Source organism: Tamandua tetradactyla, chromosome 10, assembly GCF_023851605.1.
Source record: "Tamandua tetradactyla isolate mTamTet1 chromosome 10, mTamTet1.pri, whole genome shotgun sequence".
NCBI classification, from domain to species: domain Eukaryota; kingdom Metazoa; phylum Chordata; class Mammalia; order Pilosa; family Myrmecophagidae; genus Tamandua; species Tamandua tetradactyla.
The window spans coordinates 17,729,317-17,755,273 of NC_135336.1; the positions used below are offsets into that span (position 1 = coordinate 17,729,317).

The following is a 25,957-nucleotide window of genomic DNA, read 5'->3' on the forward strand; positions in this document are numbered from 1 at the left end:
ACTATTAAGAAAATGATAAGGCAACCCACAGAATGGGAAAAATAATATCTGAAAATCATATATCTGATAAGAGTTTTATATCCAGAATACATAAAGAACTCTTACAACTCAAAAACAGAAAGACAGGTCCTCCAGTTTAAAAATCCTTTAAATAGATACTTATCCAAATGAGAAAAACATGGCCAACAAGCACATGAAAAGATGCTCAACATCTTTAGGAAATCATTAGGAAAATGCAAATTGAATCCAGAGTGAGGTACCAGTTGACACCCATAGGATGACTATAAGTTTTTACAAAAAGGAAAATTGTTGGTGAGGATGTGGAGAAATTGGAACCTCAGACACTATTAGTGGGAATGTGAAATGGTGCAGCTGCTGTTGAAAAGTTTGGTGGGTCCTCAAAAAGTTAAGACCATATAAAAAAAAAAAAGTTAAGACCATATGACCCAGTAATTTCATTCCTAGGTTTATATCCAAGAGGATTGAAAACATATGTTTCCTCAAAAACTTGTATACTGATGTTCAAAGTAGCATTATACACAGTAGCCAAAAGGTGGAAATAGCCAAATGTCCATCAACTGGTGAATGACAAACAAGAATGGTACATTCATACAATGGCATGTCATTTGGCCATGAAGAGGAGTGGAGTGTGGAGAGCCGCCTCCCGGGTCAGGCCTAGTGGACACGCTGCGGCCTGCTCTAGAGTTCCCCCCGCCCATCGAGTGAGTCAAGATGGCGCCCGCATCCTGTTTCCGCGTATGACGCACGCGCCCACCAACCCTATCTTCCAATCACCTCTGTATACGTGGCACTAACCTATTGGGTTTGGGCACAGTATATAAGAGGTTACCCGGACAGGGTGGGTGGAGACGACCCACAGGGAGCCGTACCTGACGGCCGCACAGAGGTTGTCTCCCCGCGGGGTGCTTAGGCCCGCGTGGAACCTGTAACAGAGAATGCAAGCTTAACTCCAGTAAAGGTCTGTGCTCACAACCGCTGCGTGCCTCGAACCCGTGTTTATCACTCGAGTCGGTTTGCCTGCGTCCGTCTCTTTCTCCCCTCCTGTTCCCTTCGCCGGCCGGGGATCAGAAGCCGAGAGAGACGGCTGCGGACAAGTGGTGGCCTGTACGGGGAACCTCCTCTCTCGACACCTCTTCTGCAAGGAGAGCCGTACTGTCTCTTCTTGAACTGAGAAGGACGTGCATCCTGAGCTTGCAGCGGACTTCCCGCGCCTGATCACCGCGAGAAGGAGCCAGGACGTCAACCAGTGTGGGTTCCGGAAAGACTGGTGAGAACCGTGACATCGCCCGAGGAGGCCACGGAGCTGTTGCCCCAAAAACCAACAAGCCTTCAACCTGAACCATCAGATCAGGCCTCCAACTCTGCTGATGACGGCGGCGACTGACGAGATGGCAACGAAAACGCCGGTCACCCTTCGATTGTTTAGAAGGGGGACCAGTTTTAATACCCCCCACTCTCCCAACAGGTGGAATCAGACCTTAAAGTGCTTGGGAAGATCAAGTTAACCCCCGTTGCCTTCGACCTTTCCAAACTGGGCGAGACTGTACAAAGTCTGTGGAACCGAGTCACCTCTTGGTTCTCTTGACCCAATTTGACTACTTGGATTCTCGTAGCGGTGGGACTATTAGTGGGATTAGTCACTGTTAAATGCTTGTTAGAACGCTTGTTCCAGACACAGCAGCAATTGCGTGTTACTACCATGTTGGCTATGTCACTCGCCCCTGGTGCTCCTGACAACGACCGCCCTGCTGCCCAGTCCCCCATTTCACCGTATGACCCATCCCGGCCACTCAGGGCGGGACGCTCGAAAGCAAGACCCGCTGCAAGGCCCATGGCTGTGTCCCGGGTATAAAAGGCGGCGCCAGGAGTCATAATTTTAGTCTCAGGATAATCTCTACGGCGGAGTAACGGTCCTGGCCAGACTAGGCTCCAGCCATTGCACAGAGATGCCTAGTGACACTTTCGACCCTGGTTGCCGCTCTCCTGCCCCCCTCCTAACCCAGTTGCGAGGCGAAGCACTGCAGGGAGAGTCACGTGGTTTCCAGCTCACGGGCTCTCCGGTCTCTATATGAGGTGGCATTCTGGTTGGTGCCTAGCAAGCCTAGTCCAGACTCCCCAAAGCACCAAAACATGTAGTGGGCCACTCAGGCCCACGGGAGCACACTCATCAATGGAGACACTGGGTCAAAATAAATAAAAAAGGGGGAGATGTGGAGAGCCGCCTCCCGGGTCAGGCCTAGTGGACACGCTGCGGCCTGCTCTAGAGTTCCCCCCGCCCATCGAGTGAGTCAAGATGGCGCCCGCATCCTGTTTCCGCGTATGACGCACGCGCCCACCAACCCTATCTTCCAATCACCTCTGTATACGTGGCACTAACCTATTGGGTTTGGGCACAGTATATAAGAGGTTACCCGGACAGGGTGGGTGGAGACGACCCACAGGGAGCCGTACCTGACGGCCGCACAGAGGTTGTCTCCCCGCGGGGTGCTTAGGCCCGCGTGGAACCTGTAACAGAGAATGCAAGCTTAACTCCAGTAAAGGTCTGTGCTCACAACCGCTGCGTGCCTCGAACCCGTGTTTATCACTCGAGTCGGTTTGCCTGCGTCCGTCTCTTTCTCCCCTCCTGTTCCCTTCGCCGGCCGGGGATCAGAAGCCGAGAGAGACGGCTGCGGACAGTGGAGTGCTGTTCCATGCTGAATCTTGAAAATGTTATTCTAAGTAAAAGAAGCTGGAACCAAAGGACACATATTGTATGATTCCATTTACATGAAATATCCAGAATAGACAAACTTATAGCGACAGAAAGTGGATTCATGGTTGCCAGGGGCTGAGGATAAGGAGGGTAAGGGGGGAAATGAGAGCAGCTGTTAATGGGTATGGAATTTCTTTTTGGGGTAATGAAGATGTTCTAAAATTGATTGTGATGATGGTTGCACAACCTTGTGAATATACTAAAAGCCACCAAATTGTATAGTTTAAAATAGTGACTTTTATGATGTGAATCATATCTCAAAAAAAAAAAAAAAAAATAGAGGTGGCGGGCCCTGATTCCCACAGGTTAGTCCTAGGGTCTCCGTGACCCGTCCAAACTCTCAGGGAGGGGAAGGGAGAATTGGGCCAGAGTCAGAGGGAGAGAGGAGCCCACTCCTGGGTGCCCTTGAATTCCCTCTAGGTCCTGAAAAGTCGTGCTGCTGATACCCACACCGGAGGTGGGTGAGGCGAGGTCTGTCAAGTGGAGGAGAGAGAGTCTTTGTGATAGATGCTTCTCTCCTGCAGCACTTCCCTTCCCTTCTCTTCTGTTTCAACTTAATTCAGAGAGTCTGTCCCTGCCTGGAGGATATGGAGGCAAAGAGAAAGAGAGAGATTCCGGGGAAGTGTGAGCCTCTCCCCCATGTGCTGTGGTTCTGGCCCTTCAGCCCCCCCGTTGCTGCTTTCTTCAGTTGGGGGGGTCCCCAGATGCCAACCCACCCCCACTGGCATCCCCCCACTTTGCCTATCCTCCCTCCCTGCCTGCTCTGTCCTGCAGGTTGAGGCTGGATGGGGAAGGGGGTGGTTACTGAGTCTACCTGGAGCTTTGGGGTGGCGTGGTGGGGCCGTCCCCAGCTGCCAGCGGGAGCAGAGGTGTCAGGGACCCTGTCTCTGGGCCTTCTGCCAAAGAGATATCAGACTTAAGAGCAGGAACCTCAACTTTCTAAGACTGGAAGTGGGTGGTGGACTATGGTGCCTCTTCCCAGCTCCTGGGGGAAGGGCCCGCCCACAAGTGGTTGAGAGGGGAAGAGGTCAGGACGTCATCACCTGTCCCCACTGCCCCTGGATGAGCAGCTCCAGCCCTCTGGGGAGTAGCTTGTAGGCCTCATTGGCCAACTTAGAAGGAAACTTTGAGGTCGTCTAGACCAATCCCTTTGTCATGCATGTGGGGAGACTGAGGCCAAGAGAGGGCAAGGCTCCCTGCATCCCACAAGCAGTTGCTCTGATGTCTGTGAAGAGACCTCAGACCTCACCCCCCACCACAGCTCATACCTTCTGCTTCCAACAAGCTATACAAAAAGCAAAGCCACGTTTTCCCCGGGCCCTTCTATCGGCCTGGATCTTTTAGATTCTAGACAGGGGCAAGGCCATCCTGTTTACTTTAATTCAAACAGGGGTTTTATCGCAAAGGTAACCTACTTCTCCCAAGATTAAATAAAAACAGCCCCACTTCCAGATATTCATTCATTTATGTATTATTTATACCACACCTACTTCCAAAAAGTATTTGAGGTGGCTCACAATAAAAGCCACATACAACTAAACTATTCAAGCATCTAGTCCAAACCTTTCATGATTTTCAGACTGGGGGGGGGATTTATATATATTTAAGGACAAAAAAAAAAAGAGGTCTTTGGCCTCAGGAACTTGAGAGGGTCAACTCTTGAATGTGGACATTTAAAGGTGCCTGGTCAAGTTGAGTAGTTAAAACTGGAGGGTCTGATAGAGGGCTGTAGCCGGGGAGAGGAAAGGACAGTCATCCACAGGTCAAGAGCAAGTGTAGGAATCCACACTCAGGAATTCATTCATCATCTCTTTAAACAGCTTTATTGGGAGCCAACGATTTGCCAAGATCTCCATGGAGAGGAACAGGGCATCATCTCTGCCTTTGAGGAGTCAGAAAGTGAGGGCACTGGGGTGGACACCACGGATTGTCAACTCGATAACAAATATTGGACACACCTCTTCAAATTCCCATGGGCTCACCGGTCTCCAGGACCCTCAGCTACTTGCTCATGGAGAACCACTGCAGCCATATCTGTCACCATCTCATCTAATAAAGCCATGGCTGTTATGGCTCAGCCCTGGATGGCCACATCTGGGGCTAGGTACATCTGGGGCTAGGTACATTGTCACTGAACAGAGTAAGGGAATCATTGCTGAGGGGCTTCTGGGAAAGATTTTCCTTCTGGAAAAAAAAAGACACTTCTTGAGTACGATGTCCTTTTTCTCACCCTTTCTTACTTCTTGCATGCTGGGGAATGAGGATGTGATGTTTGGAACTGTAGCCACTATTTTGTGGCCATGAGGCAAGACACTCCTAGAATGCTGAGGATGACAGAAGGGAAGACGTCTAGATGCTTGAGGACAGAGTCAAGTGCTGAACCAACCCCCAAAGAGCCTATTGTTTGAGAGATAATTAAATGCTTCTATTGCTTTATCCCCTATTAGGAGTCCTGATACTTGCAGGTGAAGGCACCCAAACAAATTAGAAAACACAACTCTGAAAACATTGTGATCAGGATTCATAGAATAGTAGCACAAACGATGGATGACTCACTTTATTCAGATGGATCATGAAAGAGGTCTCAGAAAGCACCACTGCAGGGGCGGGGGGGGGGGGGGAGTTGTCTTGAAAAGTGAGTTGGAGTTTGCTAGGCAGGCAAGGGGAGGGGTGGGGCGTGCCAAGCAGTGAAATAGCAGGCAAAAAGGTACAGAGGTGAGGAGGAGAACGCAGTGAGAGAGACCACTCCGAGAGAGAGGGTTGAGAAGCCAGGAGGCATCTGGAAAGGTAAGCAGAACACAGGGGGCCCTGGAGCCATGACAGAAAGTGTGGACTTTGTTGGTCAACAGGGAGCTAGTGAGTGAATTTACCAGTCTAGAAATCAGAGCTGGAGGAAGACAAGCAGGTTAAGTATCAAGATGATTGTTTTAGTCTGCCAATGCTGCCAGAATGCAACATGCTAGAGATGGACTGGCTTTTAATAAAAGGGGGTTTATTTCATTAGCTCTTCAGAGGAAAGGCAGCTAATTTTTGACTGAGGTTCTTTCTCTGCTGGCCTTCTTTCCAGGCCTCTGGGTTCCAACAGCTTTCCCCTGGGTGATTCCTTTCTGCATCTCCAAAGGCCTGTGCTGAGCTGCAAGTGCTGAAATGAGATATGCTGAACTATGCTACGTTGAGCTCTCTCATTTAAGCATCCAGCCAACTAATCAAATATCATTCATTGCAGCAGGCATGCCTCCTAGCTGACTGCAGATGTAATCAGTGACAGATGAGCTTCACATGCCATTAGCTCATGTCCACAGCAATAGAACTAGGGACCTTCGCCTAGCCAAGTTGACACCTGAACCTAACTACCACATTGATTGAGGCAGAGTGAGTGGTTGGGAACAAGTTGAAGGGACTCAGACTCACCAAGAGGGAGCCTCATCAATATCAAGACTTTTTCACTGGTGAACACACCCCCTCCCTTTATTTGGGGCTTCTCTAGGGACACCTTGCTTTGCAGGAACCAATCACCCTGATGGTGGGAACAGAGTCAATCAAGCAGAAAATCAGCAGCAGCTCTATTGAGAAGATCCCTCAAAGAGAACATGCTGTGAGCTAGAACTTCAGAACATCGAGCCAGACCTTTCATTGTACAGATGAGGAAGCTGAGGGATGTGCCCTGACCATGTAGGCAAAGCCTGAAGGCAGAGCAAGACTGGAACCCAGTTACTGGATCCCTGGACTGGCATTCAGACCCACCACCTGTCTGCTTCCTCAGAAACAACCAGTAGCTTTGGATCAAACCGAGAACTCCCAGAACACCATGGCACAACCAATCTCCCACAAACAGAGAAGACAGAGCTTCTCCATGACATTTGAAGCATATTAGTAGGCCCTGTTCCCCAGAGTGAGGAAGTTAAAGAAGTTAAAAATGAAATTCCTTAAGCCCAGACTGATGACTTCTAACACAATTCCTAAAAAAACAAACAAAACAAAAAGCAAACTTTGAAGTTGTTTGAAGATAAAAGGTATTTATGGGCCATGTCTGGTGAGGGGAAGGTTGATAGGTATTTGTATACAAACTGTGGAGACCTCATCCTGATTTAAAAGGGTTCTGATTGTAGACCCCAGGCATGTTTGTCAGCACCTAGTGGAGACATCACTTTCGCCTCAGGGTCTGATGAGACTGCCCACCTTACAGCACCCTTGTGTACAGAATGACCAGGGACTGTTAAGAGCAGCAACTCAGAGCCAGATGGCCTGTGTTCAAATCCTAGCTCTATCGCTTACCAGCTGCGGCAAGTTACCTTGGCTATCTGTGTTGGTTTCCTCACCTGTAAAACAGGGATAATAATAGTCACCTTCAGTAATTATCACTGGGTAATGCTTAGAAAGGCTGAAGCTGAGGCCCCACCACGAACCTACAGAAGCAGAATCTTCATTTTAATGAGATGCCCAGGGGATTCCAATGAACAATAAAATTTGAGAAGCACTGGAATAAGTCACTGAAATGGGCAATGAAAGCATCTGCAAGTGGAGGGGCTCTGGAAGCCACCTCACCTCCATTTGTAGCTAGGACCCCAAGAGCCCTCCTGGACCTGAGAGCAGTGCTTCTGGAGTTGCTTCTGTTTAGGTGTCACTTCCAGTTCCCTAACCCTGGTTTGAGTCTGATGGGTGTGGGAAGGACCTTGCCTGGGGTTTATCTGGAACAGGGAAATGGTGGTGCATCTTCCATGGATCCTCCAGCTTTACCCCAGAGTGACCTGATACAAATCTGTCTGGCACCAAATTGATAGGCTAAGCTTTTAATCTTGAGGCTTGCTCTTGTGAAATGTATGTATGTAAGGGAGCAGCTCAACTTACCATAGGTATGCCTAAGAGTTACTTCTTGAGGACGTCTTTTGTTGCTCAGATGTGGTCTCTCTCTCTAAGCCCAACTCTGCAAGTGAAACCATTGCCCTCCCTGCTACATGGGACATGACATCCAGGAATGAAAGTCTCCATGGCGGTGTGGGAGATGAATCCCTAGAATGAGCCTGGCCCTGGCACTATGGAATCAACAATGCCACCCTGACCAAAAAGGGGAAAAGAAGTATAACAAATAAGGTATCACTGACTGAGAGACTTCAAATAGAGGTGAGAGGCTACTCTGGAAGTCACCTTTATGCACGCTTCAGTTAGATATTGCTACCTATCATCGTTTGCCAAACCCCAACCAAAATCATTCCTGCCTATCCTAAAGGAAACCTAGCATTATACAAGATTCTACAAAGGTTCCATGCATTAGGGCAATTTTCCAGAAATTACCAAAAACCTCCAGATGGGTCCCCAGACCAGATAAGCCCTGAAATGCCAACTAGTTCCATCCCTCTATCCCATATTATCAACAGCCCTTCCCAACATGAAAAAGTTAGAATAGGCATAGCCCAAATACCCCTAAAGAGTGGGAGAAAGATCAAAGGTGATGGTGGAGTTATAAAGAGAAGGTGGGGTTCTGAGTCATTATATTGATATTTCTTTTAGCCTCCATTATCTTAGAGCAGCTAGAAGTAAAAACCTGAAATTGTGGAATTGTAACACCAAACACTGAAATCTGTTCAATGTGCTTTGAAACTTATTGCTTTTTTGTATATATATTTATTGTGTTGGTTTGCTAGCTGCTGGAATGTAACATACCATAAGTGGAGTGGCTTTTATAAAAGGGAATTTAATAGGTTACAAGTTTACGGTTCTAAGACAATGAAAATGCTCAAATTAAGGTACCAATAAGAGGTCACCTTAATTCAAGGAACGTCCATGAATTAGGAATGCCTTTGTCAGCTGGGTAGTCACATGGCTGGCATCTGCCTCTCCAGGTTCTGGCTTGCTTAACATCTCATGACAATGTCTTCTGGGCTCCAAGCATCTCCAAACGTGTCTCTGTTCTCCATGTGTCTGCATCTGTGTCAGCTCTGCTGTGAAGTTTCTGTCAGCTCTGAGGCTTCTGTTGTTTCTCCACAATGTTTCCCCTTTCAAAGACTCTCGTAATCTAATCAATACCCACCTGGAATGGGTGGAGTCATCTACATCTAATCAGCAGTTAATACCACAATTGGGCCATCACATCCCCGATGAAATAATCTAATCAAAACATTCCAACCTACAGTGTTGAATCAGGATTAAAAGAAATGGTTGCTCCCACAAGATTGGATCAGGATTAAAACATGGCTTTTCTGGGATACATGATAATTTCAAGCCAGCACAGTTATTTTTCATAAAAAGCAGATGTGATGATGAATGTGCAGCTATATGATGATGTTATGAATCACTGATTGCACACTTTGGATAATTACATGGTATGTGAATATATAATATATATCAATAAAAAAATAATTTAAAAAAGATCAGAGGAGAAAGTGGAATTATAACAGAGAAGATAGGATTTAACAAATGGGTATGACTGCTGAATCATTATATTGGTATTTGTTTTAGTTTCCAGTGTCTTGAAGCAACTAGAAGGAAAAACCTAAAATTGTGAAACTGTAGCCCATATCAAATTCTGAAATCTGTTTCATAACTAATTGTTGTGCTGTGCTTGGAAACTTATTGCTTTTTTGCACATACGTTATTTTTCACAATAAAAAAATGTATTTTTGATTAACAAAAAAGTCCCTCTGGCATAGAGAGCCAGAGGCAACTTCCCCAGTGACTTTCCAGAGACCAGCCCACCAGGCGGAGGAGGCAGTCACGAGACTGGCTGTGGGGATGACTAAGCCTCAGCACCGGGTTTTGAAAGAGCTGGGGGCAACCCAACATACACAGCAGAATGGAGGGGGAGCCATTCATCTCTTAATTCTCTCTAGCAACTTATTTTTTAGATTGCATTCCTTTACTTAACCAGCTCATACAGTTCACTTGCTCCAGATGTCACGATAGCCTAGTGTTGCTGTGAAATATTTGTGTGACTTCAGGCAAGTCGCTTTCTACCTCTGGGCTCATGTGAAATTAGATGCACAACGAGGGAAGTTCTCTTCAGTCCCTTCTCTCTGTTCAGGAATAAGGGTAAATATTCCTGATTCGGTAAATGGAAGTCAGTTTCAGAAGGATCTGGCATGCCCAGCTGTGTAGTTTCAGGTGGTCATGAGTGCTTGAAATGTGTCTACTCTGAATTGAGATGAGTTCTAAGTGAAACATGCATACCAGATTTTGAAGACTTTGTATGAAAGAAAAAGAATGTAAAATGTCTTGTTAACAATTTTATATTGATGATATGTTGAAATGATAATATTTTGGATATGTTGGGTGAAATAGCATACATTATTAAAAATGATTTTATCTGCTCTTATCTTGCTTTTTTAAATGTGGCTACTAGAAGATTCAAAATTATATAGGTTAACTTCGCAAGGAACGGAGAGACAGAACTAAAGTTTAGTTCATCCTTGACTAGTGTCCTGTGGGAATCACTTCCAAATATAGTCATCAAGGAAAGAATCAACTAGGAACAATATGAGGGATAATTCTACAAATATTCTAACGAAAGTTCCAGGCTTTTGCCTGCATTTCCACAGTGTCAGTGGTTGAATGCATATTGTTCTGTCTTTGGGAAACAATCTGGTGCTTGCTTTACTCAATCGGTTGAAAACCAGGCACAGGACTTTGGGTGACCACCTGGCAGAAAGAACAATAAAAGTAAAGAGATGTGTTGATGCCGAGAATGGTGTTGCAATGAATCGTCCTGATGCAGCAAAATTCCCTTCCCCCTCAACCCCCCGGCCCCCAGCATAGAAGGCAACGCTCCTGCGGCTTAGACGAAGACTGAAAGGGTGGCAGAATATTACCAGAGGCTCACAGGAAGGGAGATTACCAACCCGAGTCTCCGTGGATCAACTGCCCTTCCTGAAATTCCCCTCAGCAGCCTTGCAGTCTTGCGGCTGCTTGCCACGTGGATTTTGAGAGGTGCTCTGGATGCTGAGGTTTCCCTTTTTGAGCCCCGGCTATCCCAGTCCACTGCCCCGTGGGTGGCCCGGCCCTGATGGCCCTTCTCTTCCCCTGCGTGTCTGGCCCTTGCTTGGCTGGGGGCCTGACTGGCAGCGAGCCAAGGTAAGAGTTAAAGTGAGGGTTGCTAGGGGACCATTTGCCTACCCTTTTGGCTCTGGGCCACCCTTGGTCCGGGCTGAAGCCCCATGCCCAGTGGACAGAGGGAGCCTCCACTCCCAGGTTCTGCTGAATCCCTGCCCAGCAATCTGTGAGAGCGGGACAATGTGGAATGGGCACCGTCCCCACCAGGGCGACCATGGCCCCAACTGCCTCCCACCGGGCACTAGGACCCGGGGTGGGCCAGAGTCACCCGGCCGTCCACAATAAGTCCCCTTTCCCTCCAGTGTTTTGGAAGGGAAGCAAACCCCTTGACCTATGTACTCATTACACAAACAGATCCTCACAGATCCTAGAACAAACAAACGGACGTGGTGACTGCGCCCTTGGAATAAAACACTAAAACACAGGATCCGATCAGAACAGACTTACTTATGGTGCAGACGGGGCACAGCATTGGAAATGGGGGCTGTGGCGGCCCATTCCACCGAGGTCGTTTTCTTCAGAGTCCACAGAGAACCCTCTCACGCCAGCCACACAGCCTGTGCCTTTTATTAAAAGGAGGTGCAGAGGAGGTGACTGCAGGCTCCACAGTCCCTGCAGGGAGGGGACGTTCCTGATTTTAGTCGTTCTAAGGAGAAGTGCCCCCAGGGGTCCTGGGCTTCCCCAGCTGGTCTGAACCTGACAGCAGCACGTGAGGATCGGAACCAGCCTGTTTCTTGTCATTCTCTTTATTTATTTTTGGTCAGTCTCTTGTTTTTTTATTTTTTTTATTATTATTATTTTTTTAATCTTACTTGCCATTCCTAAGTGTGATTATGAACAAAGCAGACAATTTAAGAATGGGCCAATAATTGAGGGGGAATTTCTCCATGAAGCTAAACCTATTCAGAGTTCCAGGTTTCAGTGTCGCTGAGTCAGGGCCCAGTGAGTTTTATACTTAGTTTCTTTTATTTAAAAATGTAAGGCGGGCGTGCATGGGTGGTTCGTGCGGTGCACGGTGGTAGAATGCTCACCTTCGGTGTGGGAGAGCCGGGTTCGAGTCCCAGACGATGCACCCGGTACCCGCCTCCCGCCCCCTCAAAAAAGTAAGGTGGTTATTTGCCACCAAGGAGTATTTTTGCTAGCAACAGAGCCTCACAGCCTCAGGGATGGAAGTTCCTCCCAGGAAAGTGTCTTAATTGAGATGATTTATCCTCCAGGCAGCCACTCCTAGAATCCAGCCGCTCTGCTCAGCCACAGGGTGGGAGGTGCTACGAGATTAAACAACTCCGGAAAAAAACCTGGAAGCGCATGTCATGGGCTATGTAAGAGGCAGGCTAATGGACACGTTTAAGTTCCACCAGCAATGACTGGGGCTCCTCCGCAGCCAATGCCTCTTGACCCTAGCCACGCGTTCTGGGCGCAATCCTTCTTCGGTCATAGAGAGCTAAAGAAGTTGGGCTTGACTCTGATCCTGCTCTGACGCTATCGTTTATTTATGGCTATAATCATTACCCATTTGTTGAGCTCTCGCCACGTGCCGAACCCTCGGCAAGGTGCTTCATGTGTACTGTCATTTAAAACTTTTCGGAGCCTTCTGAGGAAAGAGCTGTTGTGATCTGCATGTATAATATGACCAACTGAGGTTGGAGAGATTCAGTAACCTGAGTCATCACCAGGTTCACCCAGGTCCATTCCAGCTCCAAATCCGTATTTTATCTGTCTCAATTTTTCTTTTACTGTAAAATGTATTTTCAAAATAGTATATACATCATTAGGCAAACAGTTTTAAGAATTATGATATATACTACATTTTGTATACAAATCATTTGTGGGTTATGCATGTTAGAAATATGGTTATCACTAGTTTTTTTGCTTTCTTTATGGAATTTTTTAGTAAATACAAATTCTTAATTTTAATGGAATAAAAGTTATCCATCTTTTCTTTCATGGTTTGTACTTTTAATATCTTATTTAAAAGCTTATTTCCTATCCCAAAGTCATAAAGATATACTCCTATGTTGTTTTCTAAAAGTTTTATATCTTAGCGTTTCACATTTACATTTTCAAGCTATGTCAAAATTTTTTTTTAATTAAAAAATATTTTTAGTGTGAGGTAAGGTAGAATACTTGTTCTTCCTACTATCCTAATTTAAGACAATATCTATGCTCTCTAAACTTACACAGGAACCACCAGCAAGGCTTCCTTCTTTCAATTCAGTTCTATAAGCTTTGACCTAGTTTCTACTATGGGCCTATGAAGAAGTAGGTTTTATAGAAGAGGAGGCAAAAGGAAATTATGTATTGCTAAAATTTTGAATCTTAAATTAGGAAATTTCCAGTAAAGACAGCATCACATATTTTCTAAGTTTCTGATTTATTGTTTTCACATATGAAGAGAAGTTCCTATGTGTTCTGTGGGCCGTTGGGAATTCTCAGATTCATTTCTTTTGAAATGAGTCTGATGAAAACCTGTGTGGTATGGTAAGCCTTGGGTTCTTGCTCACATTCTATTTTCTTACTTTTTTCTCTGCTGAGAAATGCCATGGCTCAGAGATTTTTCTTCCGATCCTACAGTGATCCTTACTTTTTCACAAGTAGAGAGGTGTTTAAGAATAAGCATGATACCCATGTAGCTCCATGTTTCGAAAACTAGTCATAAACACCATTAAAATCAGCTTTGGTTATTAGAGCCAAACACAATTGACTTACCTTAAGCCTGTCACTGCCATACAGCCGAGCAGGTTTGATTCTGTAGAACAGAGGTAGTTAGGGGAGTTCTTTTTCACCCAAAATGAAAAATTATTTTTATTTTTACGTCATTATTGTGTGGTTGCAGCAAAGGCAGGGGATTTGGGAAGTTCTTTCAGCCCCAGGGAGCCAGATCCCTAGTTGCAACAAAATTGGCACTATATACACACCCATATACACATACACACACACTCCGGCACATGCACTTAAAGGGGTATTAAAAACCTCATATGCAACAGAAGAGTATAAAATGAAAAGCCAGAATATCTCTCTCCTTCTGATGCCTATCCTGGCTTACTCCCTAGAGTTAATCACTCTTAATAATTTCTTTTGTGTCCTTTCAGAAATTATTTTAAACATATAGAAGCAACAATATTTTTATTTCCTTTATATATTTCCATACGATAATGTGGAATCATATTATATATGCAATTTTACAGATTATTTTCTTTTATGTGGTATAACTCACATACAAGAAAATTCACCATTCTTAATTATTAAATTCATTGTGTTTTGACTATTGAACATGCCCCTATAACTACCACTCAGAAAAAGATGTAGAATATTTCCATCCCCTAGAAAGCTTCCTTGAGCCCTTTTCCAATCAATCCCCATCCCCTGTTCCAAGTTTGCTTTTCAATTTAATATAGCTTGGAATTGATTTGCTTTCAATGCATAGAACACTACCTGCTTCCTTTACATCATAGTATAGTATGTAGGGTGTGGACTTATCAAAGTTCCTTATGAATAGACATTAAGGATGTTACCATATTTAAAAAAATTACAGACAATATAATCTAATGGATTAAATGCCAAGTCAAAACAAGGCAGTCTTTCAGTATTAAGCCTCTGGATCTTCTACCTTGCCCAGGCCCCTGGTCTTGTCCTTCCTTGCTTTTAGCAAACTTGCTCCATACAGTTGATTCCAAGTCCCAGTTTATCTGTGTAAGCTGATCTGTTATTAAAATCATAAGATAAGCAACAAAAGAAATAATAGATAAGTTGTGCTTCATCAAAATTAAAAGCTTTTGCATCAAAGGATATTATCAAGAAAGTGAAAAGACAACCACTGGAATCAAGGTAATATTTGGAAACCATATATCTGTTTAGGGTTATATATCTGATAAGCGTTTCACATTCAGAATATATAAAGAACTTCTACAACTCAACAACAAAAAGATAAGCAATCCAATTTCTAAAATGGGTGAAGGACTTAAATAGATATTTCTCCAAAGACAATAGGCAAATGGCTCAACATCATTAGCCATTAGGGAAATACAAATCAGAATCACAATGAAGCACCATCTTACAACCACTAGAATAGCTATTATTTAAAAATAAGAAAGTAATAAGTGATGGTGAGGATGGGGAGAAAAAGGAATAGTTTTACATTGTTGGTAGGAATGCAAAGTGATACAGCCACTGTGGAAAAGGTGGTTCCTCAACTATTCAAACACAGACTACCATATGACCTGGCAATCCCAATTCTATTATATGCCTAAAAGAATTGAAATCAAGGATTTGTATGCCAGTGACCACAGCAGCATTATTTACAATAGCTAAAAGGTGAAAACAATCCAAATGTTGATCAGCAGATGAACAGATAAAAAAAAATTGGCATATGCATACAGTGGAAGGCTAGTCAGCCTTACAAAGGAATGATACGATGCCACTACACAGATGAAACTTGAAGACATCATTTTGAGTAAAATAATCATTTTGACTTATTTTAGTCAGACACAAAGGGACAGATATTACTTATATGAAATAGTAAGAACACATGAGCTCATAGAGACAAAAAAAAAAAATTAAGCTACCAAGGAGCAAGGGATGAGGTTGTTAATACATAATAGAGATAGAATTTCTATTTGGGGGTGATAGGAAAGTTCTGGTAATGGATGGTGATGAGGGTAACACAACATTGTGAATGTAATTAAACTCTCTGAATGGTGTGCTTGGTAGTAGATGAGATGGGAAATTTTATGTGGTATATATGTTTCTATAATTTAGAAAGAGAGAGAGACTAAAGAGACAATGACAATGAAATGCAATACATGATCCTGGACTGGAAAAAATGACCCAAATAATGAGACATTATTGGAACAATTGAAAAAATTGGAAGTTAGAATGTATGCTTTATATCAGTGTTAAATTTCTTGAATTTGACAACTGTACTTAAGGTGGTTATGTAAGTGAATATCCTTTTTCTTAGGAAAATGTACACGGAAGCATCATATATTCAAGGAGCATGATATATATTACCTACTCTCAAATATTCAGACAATGGATAGATGGATAGATAGATAGCTATAGATAGATGGATTGATACGTAGGTGAATAGATAGAATGATATAAGAAATGTGGCAAAATATTAAAATTGGTGGATCTGGTTATCTGGGGATGGGAGATATGTTGGGGTTCTTTGTATAGGTTTTGTATTGTTTTTGCAACTCTCCTGTAAATTTGAAGTATTCTGAAACAAAAAACTTTATTATAGTAAGAAAAAATTAGACACTGCTAATACTGTCAACAAATATAGTATTTCTAACATCCTTTACCAGCAATTACCCCTCTCCAGAGGGGGTCTCTGGCCTTGGCTTGTGCCTCTACCCATTATAGGAAGGGATGAGACAGTCTCTTACAAAAGAAAGCCAATTTTGATATTAATAAAGTATAAAGTACAGAAGACTGGCTGGTGTGATACATCCTACTTAACTAGAAAGAATATTCTAGGAACATATTCAAGGAAAGTGAAAAAGTATGTGAATCTGGTGGGAAGTGAAGCATATAATAAAATTGTCATATCAAAATAATGCCATTGTGATCATGATAAGATTATTTTAGGCATCAAATTCGGCACTGATTGTGTACTGTGTCATTTGCAAATCCAGAACACATCTCATCTGACAATAGATTATAAGGATGTGCTTGGTCAGTAGTCCCAAGACCAGGTTCCTCTAAAAGGTAACATTGGCTATACAGACTAGAGGATTGTGAGCCATTTCCACTGAGAAATAAGGGGACCCAGGGAGCTTCTCTTATCTGCTATTGCACTTGCCAGCATCCACCCTGCACCTCAATGATATATTGGACAAAATTTTACCCAAGTAAATTGCTTTTATTATGACAATGACCAAAAAAAAGGAAGTTGTAAAAGGTATATTTAAAGAGAGTCACATTGTACGTGTATATAATTGTAACCTGTTCAGGGATCTATAAGGATCCTCTTTAGAAATCTAGAATAGTTGTCCCTGAGTCCTGCAAGATTTACTGCTAACCAGCCCCTCTCCTCAACTGAACCACTAATGATACATTTAAAAATATATATCTGTAGAAGAATCAGGGCTCTGAAAGTTACCCGGAAAACCAGGCATTAGTTCACATAGTGTTTACAGGGGGTTACGTTTCATCTTGTTAGCTGGAATTTGCCACTTTGGTGTGTGTTTCCTCTCTGCTTAAATCCCTGCAGTTGGAGCTCCATGAAGGAACTCATTATTGTTCACATTAAAAATATTGCTGATCGTGGGAATGAGAAAGCCATCTTGACCAAAAAGGGGAAGAGAAATGAAACAAAATGAAGTTTTAGTGGCTGAGAGATTTCAAACACAGTTTAGAGGTCATTTTGATGCATTATGTAGATAATCTCTTTTCACTTTGGTGTATTGGAGTAGCTAGAGGGAAATGCCTGAAACTGTTGAACTGTAATCCAGTAGCCATGATTCTTGAAGATGATTGTATAACTATACAGTTTTTATGGTGTGACCGTGTGTTGTGAAAACCTTGTGAACTGAACACTCCCTTTATCCAGTGTATGGGCAGGCGAGTAAAAAAAACAAAGACAACAAAATAAATAAAGAATAGGGGGTAGGGGGGTATGGAGTGTTTTGGGTGTTCTTTTTTTACTTTTAGTTTTATTTTTATTGCTTTTAGAATAATGAAAATGTTCAAAAATTGATTGTGATAATGAATGCACAACTATATGAGATAGTGTGAACTACTGATTGTATACTTTAGATGATCGTATGGTATGTGAATGTATCTTAATAAAATTGCATAAAATCTTTTTGTGCTAAGCCTTGAAGATTTTTGAAGTTTTCTTACCCACAGTAAATAGTAGATGTGATGGTTTGAACCTGTACATACCCTAGAAAAGATCATGCTCTTTTAATCCTGTAAAAGATTTATAGGATGTGGGTACAAGCCTATTGTAGGTGGGACTTTTTGATTAGGTTATTTCAATTGAGATGTGATGTGACCCACCTTATTCAAGATGGGTCTCAACAACCAAACTCACTGCTCTCCCTCTGTCTACGTGGGACATGACTCCCAGCGATGTGGACCTTCCTGGCAACATGGGACAGAAATCTTAGAATGAGCTGGGACTCAGCATCAAGGGATTGAGAAAATCTTCTTGACTAAAAGAGGAAAGAGAGAAAAGAGAAACAAAAAAAGTTTCAGTGGCTGAGAGATTCCAAACAGAGTTGAGAGGTTATGTTGGAGGTTAGTCTTACACATTATATAGATATCCGTTTTTAGTTAAGGTATAATGGAGAGGCTGGAGGGAACTACCTGAAAATGTGAGCTGTGTTCCAGTAGCCATGTTTCTTGTAGGTGATTGTATAATGATATAGCTTTCACAATGTGACTGTGTGATTGTGAAAACCTCATGTCTGATGCTCCTTTTATCTACCTTATTGACAGATGAGTAAAACATATAGAATAAAAATGAAAAATAAGGGGAACAAATGTTAAAATAAATTTGGTAGATTGAAATGCTGGTGATCAGTGAGGGGTATAAGGTATGGTCTGTACAAATTTTTTTCCGTTTTCTTTTTATTTCTTTTTCTGGATTGATACAAATGTTCTGAGAGGTGATCGTGGTGATGAATATACAACTATGTGATGATATTGTGAGTTATCGTTTATGTACCGGGAATGGAATGATCATATAGTAAGAAATGTTCATGTTTGTATGTTTAAAAAAAAAAAGATGGGTCTTAATCCTCTTTTCTGGAGTCCTTCATAATAGGATAAAAAGACAGAGAAGACTTAGAAAAAAGCCTCAAGGAAGCTGAGAGAGGAAGCCACTGAAACTAGAAGTTGGAAGCGACAAACCTGGGAGGACCTGCTAGCAGATATTGCCATGTGCCTGCCCATGGGACAGAAGAGCGGAGGCGCACCAGTTGCTGGTTTTCGGGGAGAAGGTATCATCTTGTAGATGCCTTGATTTGAACATTTTCATGGCCTCAGAATGGTAAACGTGTAAGTTAATAAATCCCCATTGTAAAGTCAACCCATTTCTGGTGTATTGCATTTCGTCAGCTTTAGCAAACTAAAACAGTAGCATTTTCCCCTATGCTTGAGACTTAAGGGGAGAAAACAAAACACTCTTTTTTTATTAAAGATTATTTCTAAAGGATCTAGTTGAAGACCAAGGACTTCTGAGAAGTATGATTTGCCTTGCTCTGCTTATTGGTTTGCGGGATTATTTTCAAATTTCTTTCATTCCGAGAGTAGTAGAGTAGGAGATCATGGTGGGAATTGGTGCAGAAAACATTGGGAATTCTGTATTTCCTCCCAGTCTCTCACTTTGATCAGTTCCTATAAATACCAGGTCTAGACACATGCCCTTGGAGAGACTGTCCTCTCAGGGGAACTGGGAAGGCCTATCCCCACTGTGTAGACAAACACTGACAAAATCTAACTATCAGAGATAGGGCCATTTAATAAGCAAATCTTACAATTGCTGAAGGTAAGGTGTCTAGGAAACAGAGAAGAGGGAGCATTGCATGCAGGAAGTTTATTAAAGGTGCGTTCGTCTGTGTGGGAAGCAGGGTTGCGAGAGGCTGGCCTGAGATACAGCTCTGAGGCAACGAAGGCCTCAGCTGATCTACCATGAGAGCTCTAAATCTGGGATGGTCCTTTGGGATGGGTGCAGCCTGCCCCCAGGGAGGGCATGACCTTGGGTGAGGCAGTCCTCTACAGCCTGGGCAACCCCCAGAGAGGAACTCCCCTTGTCCAAAGTCCTTTCTACCAAACACCCTTCTGATTATACTTTGGTTTCTTCTATGTTCGTCTAATAGAAAAAGAATGTGTCACACAGCGTGGGAAAGACTGGGCTGCCTAAGGATTTTATTTATATATATATATAGTTTACCCCTATGTCATTGCAGAAGAGGATTTGAGGTGGCTGTTGGTGATTTCAAAAAAACAGTGTTTCAATTGTTACCCTACATTATTTATTGAGTATTACTGTAGGCCATGTACTGGGCTAATTGCTTTTTTACTACTTTATTAATCCCTAGAACAATCCCATGGAATAGGTATTTGATAAGGAAATAGGTTCAAAGGGCTAAAGTATCTTGCCCAAGTCCACACAACTGTTGAGTAGCTACGGAGAAGGTCAGAGTGATTCCAAGTCTGCTGTTTTAAGTTCTCTGTCCTATTGAGGATGACAGGAAAATAAGATGAAACCAGACGGGTGGGATTCCATCTGAAAATGCTTTCCTTGAAGTCCTGCACAGTTGCTGGACTGGGACCCCAGAATTGACTCTGAGCTTCCTGGGGCTACAGCAGAGAAAGAAACATCATCAGGGTAAAGATTTGCAGCAGTGCCTCTGTAGGAAACGTCAATTCTGCTAAGCACGTGGTGATAGAAGCCAGAAGAGAGGTTACCTTTGTGGGCATTGACTGAGCAGGGACAAGAGGGAAGCCCCCAGGGGCTGGAAATATTTTTTGTTGTGATTCAGGACGTGGCTACACCAGTGTAAGCACGTGTGACCATCTAAAATGTTATGCACTTGAAGTTTGTGCATTTTAGTGTATGTATATTATACTTCAAGTAAAAAAATATGAGAGAATATTAAAATTGCATCAAAAAATAAAAGAACCCAGTTGAGAATCTCAGCTTTGTTTGGTACTGAAACTCCAGAAAAATCCCCAGTAAGCCTCATGAGAAAGACACTATGTGAGAAGTGTGGTGATCACCGTCTTCCATCTTCCATAACAGCTCCTACAGTAAGTTCAATATTGAGTTTCATGTGACTTTCCATTATAATGTCTCTTGGTGAAGGTAGATATCACGATGCTAAAGAAGAATTTAGTGGAGGCTTGAGATGCCAACAGTGTGGTCCAACAAGAAAGCTTTGCGTGTTTTCTTTCTCATTATCACTAAATTGGCATTCAGCAGTGCTCACGAGAGTTTCTGAGTTGGAACTGCATCTTCGTGGCAGTTCTGTGGGGCTCCAGCTCAGACCTATTGCCACGTGGAAGCCGTTGGCATGTGCGGGTGTGTGCATGCCTGTGGCATGTGAGGTGACTCAGTGGTTGGGAAACCTGGGTTGACTTGTTCTGCCCAAGCTTAGATCGCCGAGGTTGCAACCCTTCCGTTCCCTCCTCGGAACGGTCCCCCTCTTTCTCACAGACTATGCCACAGCCTGAGACCACTGCATTGCGTAGTTCCAGGGGGCACTACTCACAAATGTGAATGTTGCACAATGCAGTGACTCCATCAGCAACGGCCTCATTTCCCCTCATCTTTTCTTTCTGCAAAGAAGGGGGCTCATTGCTGAGGAGGTAAGGATCCATCCTAGCCCTCTGACTTGGGCAGTGATGGGACCCTGGGGAGAACTGGGAAGTCCCAAAAGGACTGCAGCCTTTGAAGTTGCCAGGCAACCCCCCTCAGGACCTGCTTCCCTATTCTTCTGCCACCGCCTGAATATTAATCACACACCAGCTAGCCCCCCAGGCTGCATCTTCCCACCTGAGCTAGCCCAGGCCAACATGGGCTCTGGAGTAGATTAGCCTGGGCTCCAAATCTGCCCCTGCCCCTTACTCTCTGAGCAAGTCCCCAGCCTTCCTAAGTTTCCTTAGTTGTAAAACGTACATGATTACGTTAGCACCCACCTCGTTGGGTTGTCATGTGAGTTGAATGACATAATATATATACAGAGTGTGTCACATTGTCTATGCTCAGTATAGTGGTACCATCTCACACTCCTACCAGCAATGAAGGAGACTCCCTGTACACTATGACAGATGACTTCTTGAGTAAAATGACCCAGAATCTAAGTTTCTGGTCTTCTGCTTATCTTGCCCTGTACTGCTCTGCTGAATCTAAAGTCATGGGAAACTTCAGGAAAGTAAAGGTATACCTGAAAGGGAGATATGGACCCTTGATTAATTTTTATCGGTTTCCTGGCCAATGGCTAACCTTTTACACACCAGCACTGGATTAAAACACAAGGACATCCATTTCTGCTAACAACAAAAGACTGTTGTCATAGGGAGGAATGGACTTTTCCTTACAAAACTAATAAAGTCGACATTTCATTGAAATTTCCCCCAGGCCATGCATATTTTGTACCCCTTCCTGATAATCCAGATGGTGCAATGCTATGGAGCACTATCGATGTTACATTTCTTAGAAAATGTTTTAGCGGTCCCTTCTGATTTTGTTCTTAGGAAACGTGCACATCTGGGTTGAAGTGCCACAGGACAAGAAGGCCCTTTCCTCATTCATTGTGAATTCCAGCTGGATGTGAATACTGAAATGTAGCAGTGATGGGGCAAATAAATGAGACTCAGGGGTGCTGGCTTTAAAAGACCCGGAGGGACCACAGGTATTAGGACTGTGTGTGGAATGGGGATCCAGAAGCCACAGCCAGTGATGAGAGAGAGACAGAAAAGAGTAAGGACCCATCTGGGGAGGAGGGAAGTGGGGGGTAGTGGGGTGGGGGCAGTGGTGGCCGTGGAGAGCCACATGGGCCCGGATGGAGCAAGTGGAGAAGAGGGGAAGATGCAGGGAGTCAGGCTGAAAAGTCAGGACAGGAGATTAAATGCAGTCTGATCTGTGGGAACTGAAAGTGAGACTTGGGAAAGAGAAACAAGGGATGTGGTCAGCTTGGGAATTGTCCTGACCTGAAGTTTTGACCTGTTGCGAAGGACAGCAGCAGCGACAACAGCTAACATGGTTCTGAGCCCTCCTAAGGGGTGAAGAACCATGCTAAACACTTCACATGCATTATCTCATTTAAACTGCCTCATGTTTAAACCTGTGAGGACAGTATTTTAATTCCCATTTTCCCATAATAGAGATTAGAGAGCTTAAGCTACTTAACCCTACATCTGTCTAAGATACTTAGGCAGCTTAAGTTGACATTCCAACATAGGCTTGTTTGATTCCAAAGCTGCCTTCTTGGGTCTATGCGCTCTTTTGACCACATTCTGTGCCCCAGCGGTGGGTAGACAAGTGCGTGCATCCTGCTCAGATCTTACCTTCAGGACCACCAGGGTATCATTTCTTCCAGGAGCTTTCCCACTGGAGACTGTGTTCCCTGGACACAGCATTCCCTCCTCAGAACTCCCGGCAGACCTTGTTGAACTGCTCGTTGAGCAGGCACATCATGCCTCGAGTTTTAGCTCCTGAATGTCTTTTGCAACTCTTGAGCTTTTAACAGTTTTAAACTTTTCATTTCTCACTTTTTCATTTTTATTTTTTCCTTATCTTTTTTTTTTTTAACTTTTTATTTATTTTTTTATATGGGCAGGCACGGGGAATCGAACCCAGATCTCTGGCATGGCAGGCAAGAACATCGTAGCCCACCCATTTTTCCTTATCTTTTGATAAACTTCTTAAAGGCAGGAACCATGCCTTATCCTTTAAATTTATTTTCAATTACACATTGATATACACATATATTCTCATTACAAAGATTGAACAGAAAGATGAGGCTAGTCTTGTTTCTGAATTTCAGTTCACCTAATACCATGTATTCTTGGGTGCTGTATCTCCCTCCCTCTTGGGTGCTGTGGCTCTTGGCCACTTTCTGTTGTACACTTACATATACGTCAACGTGCCCTTGGAAATGCAGAGTTTTGTTTGATGTGTCTTAGCCTCCCTCTCAGAGTTTAGCCTGGTGCTCTATGGACAGAAACCATTACTCAACACAAGCCTAGTGATGGGGAGCCTGGTCAAGCTGAAGCCCTTGCTCTTCCTCCTGCAGGTCGGTGATATGGGTTGACATGCTGAGGTGCAAATCCAGGATGTGTCCATATCCCGGTTCTTTTCTGTGTAAACTTAGAACTGCCCCCCTCCTCGTCCCCAACCAAAGAGTAAGTTCTGATTGAAAAAAAAAAGGTGCTGAATCCCAGTTTTGTGATTATTTCTAAGTCAGTGAAGCTGCTTTGGAGAAGCTCTTTCTCAATAAATGAGTTTGTTTCATTGTGCTCAGGCATCAACTGATGCCAAAGGAGCTCCATCCAATCCGTTTCTTTAGCACCTTCTTGGTGGCTATGGGGAGAGTGCCCGGGACTGTCAGAACTGTCCCCCCAAATCTGTGAAGCATGGTGTTGTGGAGGCAGGGAACACAGGAGGCAGGAGCACCCACGTTGGGGAGGAGGATGTTAGGTTCTCTTTGGGACAGGTTGAATTTGAGGTGGTCATGCAAGAGGAGATGCCCAACAGACCCCTTAACATAAAGAGCTGGCATTTGGAGAGAGAAGTACACAAACTGGTAGTTGTACAATGAACAAAAGGAGAAAGGGTCAGAGGAATCCCACCGATGTAGCAGTCCGCATGGGAGCTGTGGATACCTGACCTTCAACTCATCACCTACTTGCCCATTTTAGTTCCCAAGGCTGCCGAAGCACATACCATGAAATTAACTTAATCGATGGGAATTTATTCACTCACAGTTTTGAGGCTTGGAAAATATTCAAATCAAGGCATCATCAAGACAAGGCTTTCTCCTCAAGGACTGGTATTCCACGGCTGGCTGCTGGTCGTCCTTGGCTCCGTCACATGGCAACGTGCATGGTGGCGTCTTCTGGTCTCTTCATTTCAGCTTCTTGTTCCTGTGACTTTCTTTCCCTCATGGGAAAGGACATTCAGGAATTCAGTAATAGGATTAGGACACATCCTGATTGAGGCAGTCCACGCTTTCACTGGAGTCACCTCATCAAAAGGTCCTACCTACAATGGGTTCATACATGTGGGAATGGATTGAATTTAAGAACATGCTCTCCTGGGGTACACACAGCTCCAAACCACCACACTGCCCCAGGTAATTCATGGCATTTGAACATCTACAACAGTTCAGAAAATTTCTCAAAAATAGCTAATGATGTGAGCATTTCTATGGACCCTCTGTGCTGGCAATTTGTCTGGTTTAAGTGATATATAAATTTGAAGCAAGGATGCTTGTCTTAAGTTTAAAAGACTTATGATGCTGTAGAAGGAAACGGCAGGCTTCTGGAAGACCCTTTCCCTGTGGGGGACCTGACGGATGAGTCATCAAAAAGAACCCAAGGGAAGCCTCATGAGGCAGGGTTTTGCCACCACTGTTCAATACAGCATCTGGTACAGAGCAGATACCTGGTGAATGTTTGCCAAATGTGTCCACAAAGGAGGTAAGAAGAACAGGAACCTGAGTCCAGGAACAGTTGATCGTTCACAGACTCAGGGTCTCTGCATTCTGTGAACTCAGTAGAAAATCAGAGCTGCCCTTCAGGCAGGAAGTTGGGATTTGGTGGATGGCCCCAAAGCCAGCTCGGGATTGAAAGCAGGGTGAAGTAATGCAATCTCTCTGGCCGTGGGAACAGACAGCATAGAAGCCAACCAGCTGCTTGAGCCTGGAAGCTGGCTTAGGCCATTCATGACCCAGCCCAGTGACTGCAGGCTATGGGTCAGGGACAAAGGTTGGCCTTCCAGAGATCCCCACATAGGCTGGGGCAGTGTCTGCAGGCTCAGTGCAGAGAGGCTGGGGTCCGCTGGGAGGTATCTCTAGGCTGTGTAGATCAGTGCCACCCTCATCTGAGGCTCAAACTCTCTGGATGGGCCTGGGTGGGTTAAGGAAACTTCAGGAGTCCCAGAGTAGAAAGGATGACCTTGGGAGCCCCTTTCCCAGGAAAAGGATGACAATGTCACCTGCACTGGGCCAGCACCCACTTCCTCACAACTTGAAGGTGCCCTTGTCTGGAAACCCTCCTCCCTCTTGCAGCTGGGAGAGGTGAAGAAGAGGAAGCAGACCGAAGCTGGTGCCCCATTCAAGCCCATCTTTAACTAGACGTCAAAATTATGCTCCCAGATTCACATGCCTTGTGAGTGTGTGAGTTGGGTTGGGGGCTGGGGGGTGGAGAGTGATTTAGTAATTTGTTTTCCTTTAGCTTCTTAGTAAGAGAGGTTTGTTTAGTTTTGCTTTTTAGTGGTGTTTCCTTTTGAAAAATTCCACCTGGTCCTTGCCCTGGCCTCTCACAGGAGAGTTTCCTGATGGGGCCTCCAGGAGACTGGCTGTAGGGCTGGTGTGTCCAGGGACCTGGGTGAAGTCTGCAAAAGGTCTAGGTCATTTCTTGTTTCACAGTTTCAGAAACTTAATTTTATCAGTTTACCCAGGG

The 25,957-nt window shown here is 44.1% G+C and overlaps 1 pseudogene; it reads right to left on the bottom strand.

Annotated features, from left to right (window-relative positions):
* LOC143647598 (syntenin-1-like) overlaps positions 1-22,970 on the bottom strand; it is a 52,340-nt pseudogene extending 29,370 nt beyond the window's left edge.
* Between the last annotated feature and the right edge of the window lie 2,987 nt (positions 22,971-25,957).